Raw genomic sequence first — 17,007 nt, forward strand, 5'->3', positions numbered from 1 at the left:
TTCCCCTAGGACTAGGCAATGGTGTATTCCGGACACTCACTGAGTAAGAGTAATATCTCTGTGTCTAGATGATTCAGCAATGATCATAACTGGTGCTTTCCAATACCTGCTAACCCGTGTCCCCTTATAGACCTACCAAACCCAAGCCTCAGTGTCACTTTATTATGCCATGAATATCATTCTGTGCTTTTGGAACACATACCTTGAGCATCAGGCTATAGTGTGCTAATGGGCTCTGCCAGGTCTCACACTCACAGGTGCCCTCAAAACATCTGCCCCTCTTAAAGACTGTTGAGAACGATGGAACTCTCAGACAACTTAGCCGGAGTGGAGAAGATAAATGGCAGAGGAGGAATCGAGGGAAGTGGCCCACTTGGGAAGGAGTATACCAATGTGTTTGTGGTGTCAATGGGTCTCTTTAAATGGAGCTATTGTGATGATACTCTTAGGTTGTAATCAATCTAACACAATAAATGTTAGAGAGATTATAGGATGGGCCCCTGGTTTCTACCATCCCAGGCAATCTTACAACACGCTGCAAAATTACTATAATTTATCAAAGTGCTCTTTCACACATCTGGAGGTGCAGTGGTTTAGAGAGAAAATCATAGAGCGACAGTGTGGAATAGCTTGCATTTACTCAGATAACTTTTGTATACACCCACTACCTTCACAGATACTAAGGTTCCGTGGCTTACAGGCGATTCATCACGAAGCTTCCTCTATTGCTAGATGTGTATGTTGCACTTTTTCATACTGTGTGGTGGGATGTGACAAGTTGAAAAAAATGATAGATAAAAAGTACGTCTTTCCCACGTTTCTTTGTTTAAAACACTTAAAATAAAGATCTTTGTCAAAAGGCAGTACTCCTCACCTAACACATTTAGTACTTTTAGTACTACCTGGGGAACTGAACTAGGTGAAGGAGCCCAACTGGTGAGTGAAGTATTTCTTATCCCTGGTACTCTCACTGACAAGGGCCATCAACAAAAGATTTCTTTGCAATCCTGGCAAATTCAGAACCCGCTCAAGAGTGCTCTAAGAACCAGAGACTGAACTGAAAATACGCAAAAATCTCTCCTATTCCACTTACCATCTTCATATCAGACAGGTAAAAATATCTGAACCCTGCACAGTCGTGTAAGGGTTGTGTCACTACCTGACAAATAACCTACTGCTGTTTTTTTTAAGTTAGTAGCCCTCAAGTGTTAGGGTTTCATTGCCCAATGCTCTGACTCTGCTTTGCAATTCCTGTATGTTACAAACAATGGGATCTAAAGAGGCTGGAGGACCAGATCAGGACAGAGCTTTGCATTTGGGGCAGTATAGAATGCACCAATTTATTTGGTTCCTTAAATCATTTATGTGTAGAGCGGGAGATGCGCAGAACATCAAATATTCTGTCACTGTCATCTGCCTACATGTTCTATTTGTGAATAGCAATGAAGGATCTTGAATTTTTTCCACCCTGTGGCTTTCTGGGCTTTCTTGGACAGTGTTCTCATCATCTTGCCTGTCTTATCCCAAGAACTGGATTGGCTCGCCCAGCAACCAGGTAGTAGCCTGAGACACAGAAAACTTCCAATTGGCGTCACAGTACTTGTTGCCGTGGAACTTTGAATAGTCATCCAAGACGATCTGGTTCCCCTGGCCAAGAAAGCATGGGGTAACTCACTGGCACCCACAGCACAGCACATCCAGAAAAGACAGGCCTCTAGTCTTCTTTAATAGGCACTAATACTACGAAAACATAGTGGATAATAGTCCCTAAACCTGGGCCTTTGTAATTGGATAACAGAAGCGCCCTCAGGGCACAGGCTGTCAAACAAAACAAATTAAAAAGAAAACCCTTAAACAAGCAAGCATGGAGTCTGATCAGTCCTCGGTGGCAGGCCACTGGTTATCCCCAAAATTGTAGCGTGAATGATTTCCAGTCTCTCTCCCCAAACGCAATCATTTAGAGTAGCCCCTGGATCACAGGACTTGCACTTCAAAAGTTATCTTAATCCGCTATGCATACTAAATTCTACATAGTGTTAATCCATTACGAGTAAGTGAGAAAATGAGAGGATGCTTTGGTAGCCCGCATGTTTCTGTGGCTACCCTACCACAGCAAAACCTCTAAATGCTCTTCCTCTTTGCAAAGTCTAAATATAAGAGTTGAGAAGCAGTTTGCCCAAGTTATAGTTCACTACTTATTAAACACGAGGTTTTGAAATCCTCTCAGGAGGTCTTTGGAGTTTGGCTTATCCAAATCTAGTTTCAATTTGATTCTGCTGATACAGCACATTTGATTTAAAAAGAGTACTGAATCAGACACCTGCCTTACTGGCTACCTTCAAAGTTTATACGCATCCGATTTTCCAAGAATCAGAACACAGAAGGTCACTTTTGTCTCAATTGTCCTACATGATCTATACTAGACAGATTTATAGTGAGATAGCAGAAGCAACCCCATGATTACATCATCAGAGGACTTGATCTATTCCTTCTAGATTGTGGATTCCACATTTAAGATGACTTGATTAAAGCACCATCAATTTATTAAAAAACTTTAACAGCAGTAGTTTAGGTGTAAGCTTACAGTGCTAAACTAAGTCTGTTGTGTGCATATTGTCATAATGTGTCTGTGTGTTCTGAAAGAGACCATAATAACAATAGGCTTGGCCGCCACGCGAACCACACTATGGCAAACTGCCCCGCAGCATGTCTCTCGGAGACCAGGCCCAGTAACTGCTTACCACGTGTGCTCAAGGAACAGTGGAGAGAGAAGAAGACAGGCTAAGAGAAGGGGTAAGGAGTGGAGCAAAGCAGGAGAGATGGGGAAAGGGAGAGCGAATGTGTATGTGTACTTATTTGCGGAAGGACTGCAAAGGTTTAAGACCTCACAATATATGCATGTTTTCTCCCAGGTCTCTACCCAAATGTGAATAGTCCACAGGGAAAAGTGCAAGATAACTCTGCATTCCCTTTCTACGCAAAGGAAATTTTATATCCAAACTCTGCCGGCTAGGGGAATCTAACCTCGTGCACCCCACAAAAAGGGGTGGCAATCAACAGGGGGACAAACTATTTGATATAGCACATGTTGCATTATGTTAGGTTTAGTCTAATCAAATACATTCAAAGGTCTGCATAAATAACTGTTGCCAGAATTGCTCTCCTGTGCATCTCTAGAGGATGGCAACATAATGCACCTTCTGCATTTGCACAATAGTATAACATGCTGAGGAAATCTTTAAGATGGAAAGAGGTGGCTTCAGCTTTCTCAACATCAAATACATTTTGAACACAAGTTGGTCGCACACTGCCCGTCACATACATTTTAGCAAGTCTGGGTATCTTGAATGACACACTGACTCAATTGAGTAACACTGCTTTGGGTTTCAAGACTGTGTCATTCCCTTTGTGTACTTTGTGTAGTTTTGATGCCATAGATTGAGCAGTTTGAGATCTATGTGAACTGAATGCTCAGCATTTGCATTTTATTTATTTCAACTGTCAATAAACATATATCAACTACATTTTATATATATATACATATATGTATATCCTACAATAAATTCAAGCATTGTAGTAGTGGTCCCGGCTGGGAAAATGACCGCACCTCAAATGTTGCTTTGTTGTTTTCAATCTAGTCATGTGTGAACAAAATCCAATAGCAAATTATTGTAATATAGAGGTGCTATCACGGTTCTGACACCCTACTACCAAAGGTGACAATTTGTACAATAGAGATCCAATGTACATCCAATATGCATCTAGTAGAACCTCGTTCAGCACCCTCATAGATAAGTAAACAGAAACATTAAGTCATGGGTATATTGGAAACATAAATATAGTTGGTTGAGATATTTTAAGCACCATACGTCAAAACTCATTGATCTCTCATCTCGAGAGTGAAGACAACACAAGAGTCCATTTGTTGTTTCAAATTATTTCCACTGTTGGTTTATTCATTGGTCCTTCCAGCATGGATCAGCCAACACATGTTTCGTCTTTTATAGACTTTAAGGCAGTTCTAAATTCAGATATCTAGTCGTTCATGCCCATAGGCTTCCACCGCCACAACGTCAAAAAGTCACGACCGGACAAATATAAATAAACGAGCATTTGTAAGTAATTGGAAGGTCAGTCCTACATCCCTGTAAACAATAAAAGTTCCAATAAAATACAATGTTGCAGTTAGATAAAAGTAAAATCCTAGGGCAATTTTAGGCTTGTCATAAGAAATCGCAATAAAGAGGACTGAGTTAAACACATGATGAGGAAATCCCTGATAAGCTTCCTCTCTAACAGTAATCTTCTCATCACGTGTTCAACTCATAAAATCCTTTCCATGGCTCGCTGAAAGACTGAAGCTGCAGAGACTAACCCAAAACGCAGTCTAACATACCTGAAAGTTCCACAGGTGGTTACGAAAGCTTTGAGATCTTTAGGCAATTCCTCTAATTGGATCTGATGGTAGATCGAGGTGGGGTCTATGGTGCTAAACACCTTTGCTCCTCCTAAAATCATCAACAATTCAGAAATATTGAGCAGGGGATACCTGTGAACTAACAAACACTTGTTTAAGTTTTACACATAATCTCAGATATCCATTAGTTTTCCTAGCTACGACTACTAGTGCCAGCCATGCAGTTCCTTCCACTTCTTCAATTATCCTTTGAGACTTTAGTTTCTCAAACTAAGTACGCATCTCTTCCCTTATGGTAATAGGAACACCACAAACGTCAATGCAATAAGGTTGTGACCCAGAAACCAATCAAATGTTGTGGCAGTAACCTTTCATACACCCTAACCCTTCTCTGAATACCTGGAGGAAGCCTTTCTCTAATACACCCTTAAGGGTTGTGTCAGTGGGCTTCTGTTCACCAACCTCATTCGCAATATGGTTCCCATTCAGGATAATGAGGGGGTGCTGTTAGGATCCACCGTTATACTCAACTCCCTTTGATGTATACAGCTTATAATGCCATCTACTTTCTTCAAAACATACACTTTGCCCGAGGTACAATGTTGTTCATATTCTATTAACCCTATAAAATATTCACATAACTCAAAAGGCTCTCCACCATCAGCACACGGTCTAATGCCAGGCTTCAGCAAAGTCACTTTTCCCTTGAGTTTGACATCATAGAATTTACTCGCAACAATTTAAATTTTTGCTCCAGAGTAAAAATAAACTCTGGCTCTCTTCCCCTAAACCTCAATATGGTCAAGAGGACTGGTATCACTTTTGCCTCTGAAATGCAAAACCATCTTACCACATTTAAAGTCGGAAATCTCTCTGTCATCACGGTTACTCACATCCACTTCATTTACCTTCTGTTTAAATCTATTCATTTTACAGACTGAAGCAAAATGCCTTTTTTTCTTGCAAAACAAACAGACTGCCTTGAGAACAGGACAAGCCTCATCATTAGCATAATGACCTTCTCTATCACATCTGAAGTATCTTCTATCCAAATCAGTATGTTTGTTAGACCCCACCACCAAGTGATTTAAGATAAATTTTTTAATAAATATTTTTATTGAAACAACAAACAGTTCCAGTCAGATACACATCATACAGATGGTTAACGCAAATCCGATACATTACATTGTGTGGGAGGCATTGCATTACACAAATCAAGCGGGCCCCATATCATGAGCAATTCGACACATAACCCCATCAAACACTTTTTGTCTGCACACTTCCTCCCCGCAGTCTCGTCCATTCATTAGACTCTGTATTTTTCCCAGGGATTCCATTTCTTTTCCCGATTCTTAGGGCAGCCCCTGCTCTCGTGTACCACCTTCTCTGCAAGGTGACACCAGTACATGTCTGCCATCCAGTCCGCCAACCTAGGGGGCAGACGGGCACCCCACAGCCGTGCGATATTACGTTTAGCAACCCCAGCGGGCAACATTAGCCAGCTTTTTGTATGTGTTGGTCATTGATCCTCCCCAGTGACCCCCATTAACAACCAATGTGCCTCCAGATGTATGTGTGTCACAACCACCTCTGACATCACACCCACGACCCTTGACCAGAATTGCTGTATGGCTGGACCATCCCGAAGAATGTGCCAGGCATACCACAACCCCTGGTGTATTGATCTGATTCCGCCCTCCCAATCTTATGCAACAGTGTGCAGGCGTAGTAGGCTCTATGCAGGATTCGTAACTGAATTAACCTGAACTTGGCCCGTATCGCGATTTCTCTATGGCTCTGCATCGCCTCCTGCCAGTCATCATCCTCTAGCATTCCAATGTCTAGTTCCCAGGTCGCCCAAAGTGTCCCGAAGGAGTCAGGTAGATAATTCATAATTTTTTTGTATGTCAGGGAGATCGCTTTCTCAGGGATTGGGTCTAATAATAGTCGGTCTTCAAGAGGAGCGTACTCTGACACAGTGTCCCCCTCCTTAAGATGGCACCAGAGCACATGTTTCAATTGGATAGATCGGTATTGCTCCGTCCCTGCTAGCTGATAGGAGTTTTGCAGTTCAGCAAATGTGAACATCCGATCACGCCTCCATATATCCCCCACGTTATCTTCCCTATACAGCTCCAGCTGCGAAATCCCTTGAGTTTCCCCACCTCTTTCAGCCCATCACTATGCCACAATGGGGTCTGGTGGGTTAATCTATTTTTCCATTTGAGTGCCTTAGTGGCAGCATGCCATGCCCGCACCACCTTCTGAGTATGTGCCAGTAGTTGCCATTCATGCCCGCCCTGGTATAACACAGATGGGTATTCCCCCCCGCTCCCATCACTCTGCGGTCCTCTCTATACGCGGGGTTAGAATGCAACGCAAAGACCCACCTATTACTATTTATCAGCGGGGATGCCCGATAGTAGTTTCTCACATCCGGGATGGCAAGCCCGCCCTCATAAACCCCTCTCTTGAGCCTATGGAGCGCTATCCGTGGCGCCCCACAGCAAAGTTTGCAGTCCCCCCTCAATACTGCGAAAGAAGGCATCTGATAGTCTCCATGTGGCGTGTTCTGTACCACATAAAGAAGACGCGGGAGAGCTATCATCTTGAACAATACGGCCCGCCCCATAACAGTAATGGGGAGCTGGCACCAGTGGGCAATGTCCCTGAGGAGTCTCGTTAATTGCGCCTGAGTATTCATACGCAAAAATTCCTCCGAGGAGTGTGAAATCCAAATCCCCAAATATTTAAACTTATCCTACTACTTCAGCTCCGTACAATCAGAGGTAAGCGGAGGAAACGTTCCGGCGAGATTAAAGACGAGGGACTTATCCCAATTTATTTGACAACCTGAATAGGTACCAAAAAGCCGGATGACATTTATGAGTCGACGAAACGGCATACAGTAAAATATCGTCTGCATATAATGATATGCGTTCTTCCCACGCCCCCCACCACCCCCATGTCTACACCTCTCATGATAGGGTCTCCTCTAATCCATGCAGCAAGCGGCGCCAGTGCCAATAGGATGGAGAACAAAGGACAGCCCTGGTGCGTACCTCTATGGAGTGGAAAGGATCGAGATATCACCCCATTCACCCCGACCCTAGCGTTAGGGTCACAATACAGGAGGCGGACCCAAGCCACAAATCTGAGACCAAGTCAAAATCTAGTCAGCACCGCCTGGAGGTAGGGCCACTCGATGCTGTCGAATGCCATGCGCGCGTCCAGCCACAGAAATGCCCTGGCTTCGTCCGGGTCAGTAATTGCCGTCTGTATCACCGCATATAGTCGGCGAAGATTAAGTCTAGTGCTACGTTAGGGCATAAACCCGGTTAGGTCCAGGTGGACCAATTCAGAAATCACTGGGATTAGTCGAGTTGCCAGCACCTTTGCTAATACTTTTGTTTCAAACTTTATTAGGGAAATTGGTCTATACGAGCTACACAGCTCCTTTGGTTTATTCAGCTTAGGGATAACCACCATTGTGGCGCTTCTCAGGTCAGCGGTCAGACAGTCCTCTTGTTATGCAGCCACAAACATCTCCAGCATGGGCTTTGCCACTACGGAGGCCACACATTTAAAGAGCTCAGCAGGCAGCCCGTTAGGACCGGCCGCCTTTCCCGATTGGAGGTCCTTGATAGCCCCCTCCACTTCCTCGGCACTTAAATCTGTCTAAATCCACCTTATCCTCTGGTGACACCGTCGGCAGGGACAGCTCCGCCAGTAATTCCACACACCCAGCGAGTGATCCCAGTGATACTGATTGGTATACCCTCTCATAATACAACATGAACTCCTCCGCAATGTCCCTACTGGAGCAGAGAGTCTCTCCTGTAAGTTCCGCAACCCAATCTCGCTCCCAATCTCTCTTTTTCCAGCCACGCAATTAATTTGTTTGCTTTCTCCCCAATGTCATACACTCTTCTGTGCGTGGCCAGTGCATGCTGGTGCGCCGCATCCTCCCACAAATCCCTTAATTCCTTCTGCTTAAGTCGGAGCCACAGGAGCAGCTCGCTAGTATCAGGGGCTTCCCCCGCCCTCTCAACTTCTAGAGCCATTATCTCACAATCCAATTCATCGCATTGAGAGCGTCTTAGTTTACGTTTTATGCCCACCTCTGCTTGTATGTAGCCCCTAATCACCACCTTATATGATTCCCAAAGTATAGAGTGGGAATCGACAGACCCTGAGTTCTCATCAAAGTATTGTTGAGTGCGCTTCCTAACTTTGTCCTGAAGGTCCCTATCTTTAAGGTGCCAGGGTGCAATCCTGGGTGGAGCGTGTAGTCCCAAACAGGCCCTGGAGCAGGTTCTCCATCGGCGAGTGATCCGATATACCTCTCGCCATGTGCCGGGTACCGCGAAAATGACCCGCCTGTGTGCATTGTATGAAAATATAATTCAAGCGGGACCCACTACCATGTGCCGCGGAAATGTGTGTGTAGTGCCTTCTGGAGGGATTATTCAGTCGCCACAAGTCAGTCAAGCCCATCGCGGAAACAAACGTTCGCAATGGCCTCGCTGCGTCAGCCCCGCTCTGTCCCGTGGTCCTGTCCCAGTCCTGTGACAGCACGTCATTCATATCCCCAGCCAGTACTAACATTCCGGATGGCATATCCAGCAGTGTGGCACTTAAGCCAGGAAAAGTGTCTGCGTGAAGCCTGGAGGCTGGAGGGGGGGGGGGGACATATACAGAGCACAAATTTAAATGGCAGCCCTCTCACGTCCCCTCAAGGGCCACGAATCTCCCTAGTGGGTCCCGCCAGGTACGGCCAGGGATGAATGGGACTGTATTTTTGCCCAGGATGGCTACCCCCCCCCCCCCGGACCCTGATGTAAAACCCGCATGTGCCTGGAGAGTATACCCAAACGGATTAAGCGCCAAGTAATGGTGACCACGTAAATGCGTCTCCTGAAGGAGGACAAGGTCAGGGGCCTGCCTGCGCAGGTATTGAAGGAGAGCCGTCTGTTTGATATTGTCCCCTAACCCATTAACATTCCATGACAAGATCTTCTGGGTCACCACAGAACAGTCTGCGATGATAACATTTGGTAATCAGTGCACGGTATATGTACCCTCGGTGTCCACCCGAGCCCCCCCACATCCCAAGGAAAACCCCCATTGCCCACTCACACTCGTGCATCTAGAGCTGGAACGTAACAAGCAGCATGCATTATGCAAATCTAAAAAAAATAGTAACGAGAAACCCTTTTAAAATCCCCCCTCCCTGCAGCACTGCACAGTAGGTTTACAACTACCAACCACCCCAATTTGCAGAGCGCCTGTCGCTCATAGTGTCTCATTTAAACTAACATTGGGAGCCTGCTTCAACCGCCCTCACACTGGGCCTCCCAGCCTGTCCGAGCCTTATATCGATACATAAAAAATTTCCATCAGGATACTTGCATAGGAGTCCTCGACGGCACAACCTTGTACAATCATTTTATGCACACCCCTGGTTGGTATACTCGTATCAATAGTCCGGGTCCCTGATGCGGGCAGTCCATCATTCACCGCCGCCTTGAGTGGTCCGGTCCATACCACTCCAAAATCGACTCGCAGAGTCACTCCGTGGCTTGGACTTGCCTGTTTGACCACGCAGTTCTCGGTGAGACTGGTTCCCGGCCATGCGCCAGCCATCCAGCCAATCCCAAGCGTCCTCTGGACTGCCAAAGAACCATACCTTCCCATCTGATTCAACTCGTAGTTTGGCAGGGAACATCATGGCATACTTGAGCCCTTTGTCATGCAGTGCACTTTTTACTTCAAGGAAGCTACAACGTTGTTTTTGCACCTTCAGTGTGAAGTCCGGGAAAAACCTTATTGTATTGTTTTCAAAATTAACCGGGGGCGTATAGTGCCATTTGTAGAATAACATCTCTGTCCCGAAAATTTAATATTCGCGCAACAATGGGTCTAGGCGGCGCTCCGGGCTTCGGCCGACCACCCGGGACCCTATGCACGCACTCGACAGAGAAAAACCGGGACAGGCCTTTGGGCTGAAGATGTTTTATTATTTGGTCCTCGACAAACAGGTCCACCGCCTGTCCCTCCGCGTGTTCAGGCACACCAATAATTTGCACATTATTTCGCAGGGCCCTCCCCTCGTAATCATCCAGTTGCACTTCCATCCTACTAGTACAATCCTGGAGTTCCTTAACTTGTTGTTTAAGCATGGCGGAATCCTTGGTCAGTTGCAGCGATGTGGCCTCCACCTCCCTAATTCTTGTGTTCATATTGTGGATGTCAGCCCTGATCAGGGACACCTCGGATGACGCACTATCCATCCTGGCCTCTAAGGACGTCCGCACCATAGTAATAGCTAACATGATGTCATTTAGGGTCAAGTCAGGGTGGCCCTCCGTCTGCTGAACCGTGTTCTGTGCAACCTTCGGGCCACTGTCTCTAGCCACCGCTCCTTTCTGCAGAGTATACTTATCCAGCTTTGTCTGCGTAGTCGTACGGCCTCCTTTACCACTCGCCATAGCGTTAGCCGGGTTGGGGTGTACACCCAGGTCCCACAGGTTAGCAGCACTCATCATGAGTGGGCTCATCCCCTTAGCCAAAGTCAATTACTCACTTTCTCAATGTTGCATCCCAACATGAATTGATCTCTGATTCTCTCATCCAATGAAGAAACAAACTTACATGAGGATGCTCTCCATCTACGTTCTGTTACATAATTTTCTATAGACTCCCCTTGAATTTGCACCCTCTTTCCAAAATAATAGCTGTGATATAAAGCCTGGGGATATGGGTGAGCACTGTTTTGAACGGAACCCCCTGCAGTACACAGGAGTGCCAGGTCAGCGTTCTAGCTGTGCGAGTCCCCACAGCCAATCAGCATGTAAAAAGCGAGGACACATAGAATGGAGGAGAGGACGACAATGAAGGAATATTGGTGTCGAGAGGAGCTTGGCAAGGAAGGCATTTTGAAGAGTGTAACAAGGCTGGAGGCCCCGAAGGCAAGAGTGGGAGATTTCCACGTATATGGTTGAGGCTCGGCGGATCAAGGTCGGAATGGCAGCGAGAGGAGACAGAGCGGGTGCTGTGAGACGATTGGTTATCAGGAGCGGAGGAGTCCTTTCTGACTGAACGCAGACAAATGGTCGGTTACCCCAGGGAAAGGCGCTGAGGACCAAGACGCCAAGACTCTGGCTCAGAGCCGTGGCTTCAGGGTGCAACCTACTTGATTGGAAGGAGATGAACCTGGGAAGATTTCGTGGGAACATAAAAGAAAAAAATACGTCGAAAACCGGAGGAACTCTTGTTACATTATAACCAAAACCTATACTTTTTTAAATCCCAAGACACTCACAAGTTCTCTGTGGTCGGGTCGAATTATTTCTCCTGTTACAGTGGTGTCAGAAGTGGGATTTAAAGATGTCCCAACAGGAGATGGATCCACCGCAACCCATAAGCATGGATGACATGGCCAAACAATTGGCGGAAGGACAGAGAATCTTGCAGCTCATGGTAGAGCAATAGACACAAACCACCCAACCAGATAGGATAGAACTGCAGACAGCTATTAAAACCATAGCCTCTGTGATTACCATCAACCAACAAGCACAAGACAGAGCCATCCCGAAGCTGGTTGACACTATAGCCAGTACGAAAGTTAATACTAATGTCCCCAGTCAGTGTTACAAAAATGCCAAATGGGTGATGGTCTACATTTTTTCTTTACAAATTTTGAGAGGGTGGCCTCCTCAGCTGCATGGCCACCTGAACGCTGCGGTCAGTATATTGCTCCCCTCCTATCTTGTGGATTACAAACGGCCTATCAAGTCACAAATCCAGCTAGTATCACACCTTACACAGACATTAAGAGAACGATACGACAGCGCTAAGGGTTAGACAATGAATATTACAGAGTAATATTTCAGAAGGAGAAATAGAATCCACAACTCAAGAGCCCTCTTTCATAGAATCAGAGGGCCGATGCTCTTCCGCCTTAGCAAAGGAGTCGCCACTGCTGTCACTCATGCTTATACTGAAACCATGGAAATGTCACACATGAGCAGTCTGAAAACTTGGAGGCTATGATTTAGGCAGATTCAGAGGTGCAGGATATAGAATTTAAAAAAAAATACACTAGGGGACAACTACTTCCCAACAAACATCTTCTGATGTCTCTGTAACAGTCCTGCCAAGTGCCACGCATCAGGCGTTAGACTAACGCATTCTAGTGCCGGTTCCGAATCACTTTACTAGAATCCATTAGTCATGCTTGGAGAGCCCTTGACGCTCTGTGGTTCATGAGGCACTTCAAAAAGCAGCCTTGCGTGCAGCACTTAATCTGTACTTTGTCAGTCTGCCTCTGAAGCAATTTAGCGTTCTGGTGGGCCTCGGAGACTCATTGCTAGGGTAGCGCATCACAGTGAAACATACTGTTTTAATGTGTTGCAAATACAAATTATCTACCTTCTGTCAGCCCCGCCGGGCTCCCTGAAACACGCGTGTGGTTGCTGGATCATCCGGCACCGGCGGGGCTGCTTAACTGGGGACACTGAATGGGGGTGTATTTCCTCTGGTCTTTGGTTGGTACGCGAGGCCGCAGAGCACGCATAAGATGCTTGTGATTGAGTCCCTTCACTCAAGGACACAGCCTTGAACTGCTGCTGCAAGATACGTTTCATGAACTGTAATGGGAGTAACCCGGTGACCCTCAGAACCTGGGCATTTACAAAATGTACTACAATGGTTCCGTCGGGTAACCAATTTCTTAGTATTACATAATAAATATGAATGCGTTTCAGCTCATGATAAAGCAAACTGACCGCCGCCGAAGAGCAGAGCTTGGAAGACACACTCCCCAGGCACTTGTGGACTGTCAGCAGTCAGGTGAGTCACGCACTGTGCTTACCATACTAGGCGCAATTATGTATAATGGCCTTGGGGTGACAGACAAATTTTTATGATTTACGTTAGAACTTGTTTATCTTTTGCGGGACACAAATATTCAGGGCTTCATGCCTAAAGTTTCAATCAGTATACGGGACTTGTTCCCGTGTTTGTTTGAGAACTTGTAATTTTAATAATGGTAGGTGAACCCTAAGATAATAAACTCTGGTGTCAAGAGCGTGGCACTTTTACAGTGTTTCCGAACGCAGGGACAAGCTTTAGAAAATGCGAGATTTCCATTTCTGATTTTAAAAAAAGTTTTCCTGGAAGGACTCGGCGCCTCCCTCCTAGGCTAAATGGCGCAGAGGCGTACATTGGTGCGCCACCCAAGAAAGAGCCGTCTATGAAGGAAGAGGGTACCCAACTAAGCATGGACGTATATGGGGCAAATGGCTGGGACCATTGGTTTGATTGTCCACCGTTTGGGTGGAGGCATATTCCATACGAGAGGATTGGGGAAATCTCTTGTAACTGTATTGTAATATTTGTAATGTCTGAATGGTGCTATGTCTATGTTGTTGTTGGTTTTTCCTAAAAATGCCAATAAAATTGGTTATAAAAAAAAAGTTTTACTTCACAGAATATGGAGTAGAGGCTTTTTAAAGGAGGTAGGGAGCTCTGAACTTGTTAACGGATTAATATATTTTTTAAGTGCATTTCTTCAACGTGTTTAAAAATAATAGGTTCCCCTGCAGATCAGCGCTGCTTCTCTTCTGCTGTGCAGTTCAGTAGAGCCCCCTATGGTGCAGAGTATATTGACAGCTCTTTATAATAAACACACTATTTCATAATTTATGGAAGGGCCCCTAAGAGGTAGGGTAAGAGAGCACACCATGTATAATTAGCTGCTCTTGTGAGTAAAATCCTTAGTGAGTAGTATAGGGCAGCATACATTTAGAGGATCTATGCATTAGCAGAGTCAGCAATGGATATGAAAATATCAGAGGCATCCAAGATCAGAGTGATTAACAATTGCTAATGCTTTGAACACAGTGACAAGTATATTAAGGCAAACTCAGGGTATACACGTGCGCCACCTGAGTGGTGGAAGCATTTATCTAGCTATGTGGTATTGAGGTCAATAAACTATATGGGGATCGCCTTATCAGAAGTAATATGCATAGACACATCTGTCTGTGTGAACTGTATCAAGGTGTACAAGTTAACACCTGGTGCACACATCTAACTTTATACAGTAAACAATTCTGTACTTCTTAAATAAATAAGCTCTCTTTTGTGCAGGATTAAGAGCACAGCACTGACTACAGCTATGCCAACGAGAGTCGGAATAATCATTGTGCCAAAAGATTTGGCAATATTGGGGTGCACGCACATTCTATCAAGAAAGGAGGTAGTACTTCATTCGACTTGCGTAGGAGTGCAACAAATACTGTTTGGTTGAGGAACACTCTACCCGTACTAGTGAGGCTTTCCACGTACCAAAGTGGCCTTATGGGAGTTTGTATACTTGCTATTTCAGAGCTCCAGAGCAGTGATTGCGCCACTCACAGCTGTGTGAAAACACCGCGCCAACCGCTTGCCTGGGCTCTGGATGTCAGGGGCTGTCTACAAGGCTATTTGGGCTAGTGTTCTGTGCTGCAGGTTATCTTAAAGGGTGTCTATAGTTTGACAGCAGTTAACCGGTTGTCAGAGGACTGACCAATTCATTGGAGATATGAACAGCTGCTCCAGAGAATGGCAGCAGTGTATGCATTTGTGTGAAAACTGGGGGTTGTGCAAGCTGTGGTAATTCACAGGGTTGTCACTAAACAGGATAATGACCCCCCCACCACCACCACCACCACCCACCCCCCAGAGATGATGTAGACGTTCGCAAGAGCTCTGAAGACAGGGTGGCTGTGGGAGTCATGAACTGTGAGGTTTCGGCAAGGGGTACACGGAGAAGAGAGTATCTAAAGGGCTCTCTGAAATGTGCAAGACAGGTAGGCGAGCCAATGAAAGTATGCACAAGATGCCTAGCTCTGCCTCAGGTTGAAGTCCTCGCTTGTATCTTTGAACCCCATATCCCTGCTGAAAGGAACATGAACCACACGTTTTTGCAGAACTGTGTATTTCATGAGAACAGCTGTGAGATACTGCTTTTCTCACACATATGGCATCCGTTGTGTTTACTTGTGGAACTTCTGTCGCACACTGCACCCGGTGCTCACCTGAGGGACGGAGGGTGCTTTGTTTAAATAACATGGGTTTAAGACCAACTGGCAGTTGGGCTGAATTCTTTGAGTGCCCAGTTTTCATGCAACAATAAAAATGTCAAGAGAACTCGGGTGAATATCGGGAGTATAAGATCAGTGTTTTCTCGAGAGACAGTTTTCACAAAAAGAACATGAATCACACCATTTTTTTCAAAACTGTACTTTATGAAAATTAGCTGTGAGTTAGTGCTTTTCACCAGGTTAGTCCCCTTCCATTTCTGGTGCTTAGCAGCAGTTTTAAGATCTTCTTAGAGTTTCTCGTTGCTCGACTGGCAGTAATTTCTGATATTTATATGTTTCCCTCGTCTTAATTGCTTCATTTTGCTCGCGAGACTGTGTCACTCATAGTCGTTTAATGTCACTCATAATTACACAGAAATTATGTAAAGGTCACATATAAGCAATCTGAAACCGTGGCAGCTATGCTGCAAGAAATGGGTCTATACGCATGCAAAGTGTCCTGCAAATCTATAATGGAAAGTTGTCCACCCTGCTCGTATTCCAGAAGTCTACGCCCTTCACATCTTCGTTGACAGGTTAGTACTATCGCCCCCATTTCAAGTTTTACTTCGCTGCAGCAGTCAACAACTTTCACCCAAAGGCAACCAAAGCGCACTGACACAGTATATCAACCCCGAGTCCCCGCATCATATATTTCAAATTCAACCCTCGTCTAGTGGGGCAAAGGGCACCAACCCCAACACACACACACAACAGTGGCAGGGGTCCGTCCGCCACAATGAAAACATCAAAGTCAGAAGCTCCACCTCGCTGCAACAAACCAACGCAAAACTCCTGCTGTCAAAGCACATCTACAATATTTTTTCCACACTGCCACGATGCCAACTGTTACGTCTCCAACTGACTCGAGCTCAATTAATCTGATCACCTGACAGTTACTTAGTACTTACATGAACCGTCCGTAGATAATAACAAATGTCTGTCTTCTGTTGTTGATCTTTTAGCGGATGTTATTTGCCCATAATTCTAATACTTCCGGGTCGCTTTAAAACCAATCCCACGATTGAATGGATTCTGAAGAGTTGTCTAGGCAGTGGTTGGTCACTGATAATGTGTAAAGTGATCGAGGATTGAAGGAGTCTCAGTCGCACCTAGTTCGGAATGCAGAACTCGGAAGTACTGATTGGCTGAACAATCCTCACGTGCCTTTATCTGAGCCAGGCCATTACAAAAATACATTTAAACATATTGCTTAAAATAGTATTTCTGTGCCTCTTCGCGCATTCCATAACAGATTTTGGTGAGGAGCAAACATACGCGCAGCTGCGGCGCTTTCGGGGAGGAAAGACAAACGGGCAGGCACAGACTACGGGCAGCAGCGATATTTCTAAGCTTCCCTTTGACGTCGGGGAGACACAGACTCACTGGACTGCGACTTCTCCAACACTCCAATCCACGATCTCCTTACACATTAGCCATAACCAACCACTGCCTAGACAA

At 45.5% G+C, this 17,007-nt stretch overlaps 1 protein-coding gene across 4 annotated transcripts in view; it reads right to left on the reverse strand.

Moving 5' to 3' along the window:
* Window positions 1-16,952, reverse strand: part of MGRN1 (mahogunin ring finger 1) — a 308,688-nt gene extending 291,736 nt beyond the window's left edge. For 2 of the 4 annotated variants that reach the window (XM_085632140.1, XM_085632142.1), the window contains exon 1: window positions 16,458-16,914. The gene's annotated coding sequence lies outside the window, so the exon portion shown is untranslated. Of the gene's footprint in view, window positions 1-16,457 lie in introns of all 4 variants that reach the window. The other 2 variants (XM_085632139.1, XM_085632141.1) reach the window with 2 other exon arrangements.
* Window positions 16,953-17,007: the final 55 nt, after the last annotated feature.

The sequence above is a fragment of the Triturus cristatus genome, chromosome 10, assembly GCF_964204655.1.
Source record: "Triturus cristatus chromosome 10, aTriCri1.1, whole genome shotgun sequence".
Lineage (NCBI taxonomy): Eukaryota > Metazoa > Chordata > Amphibia > Caudata > Salamandridae > Triturus > Triturus cristatus.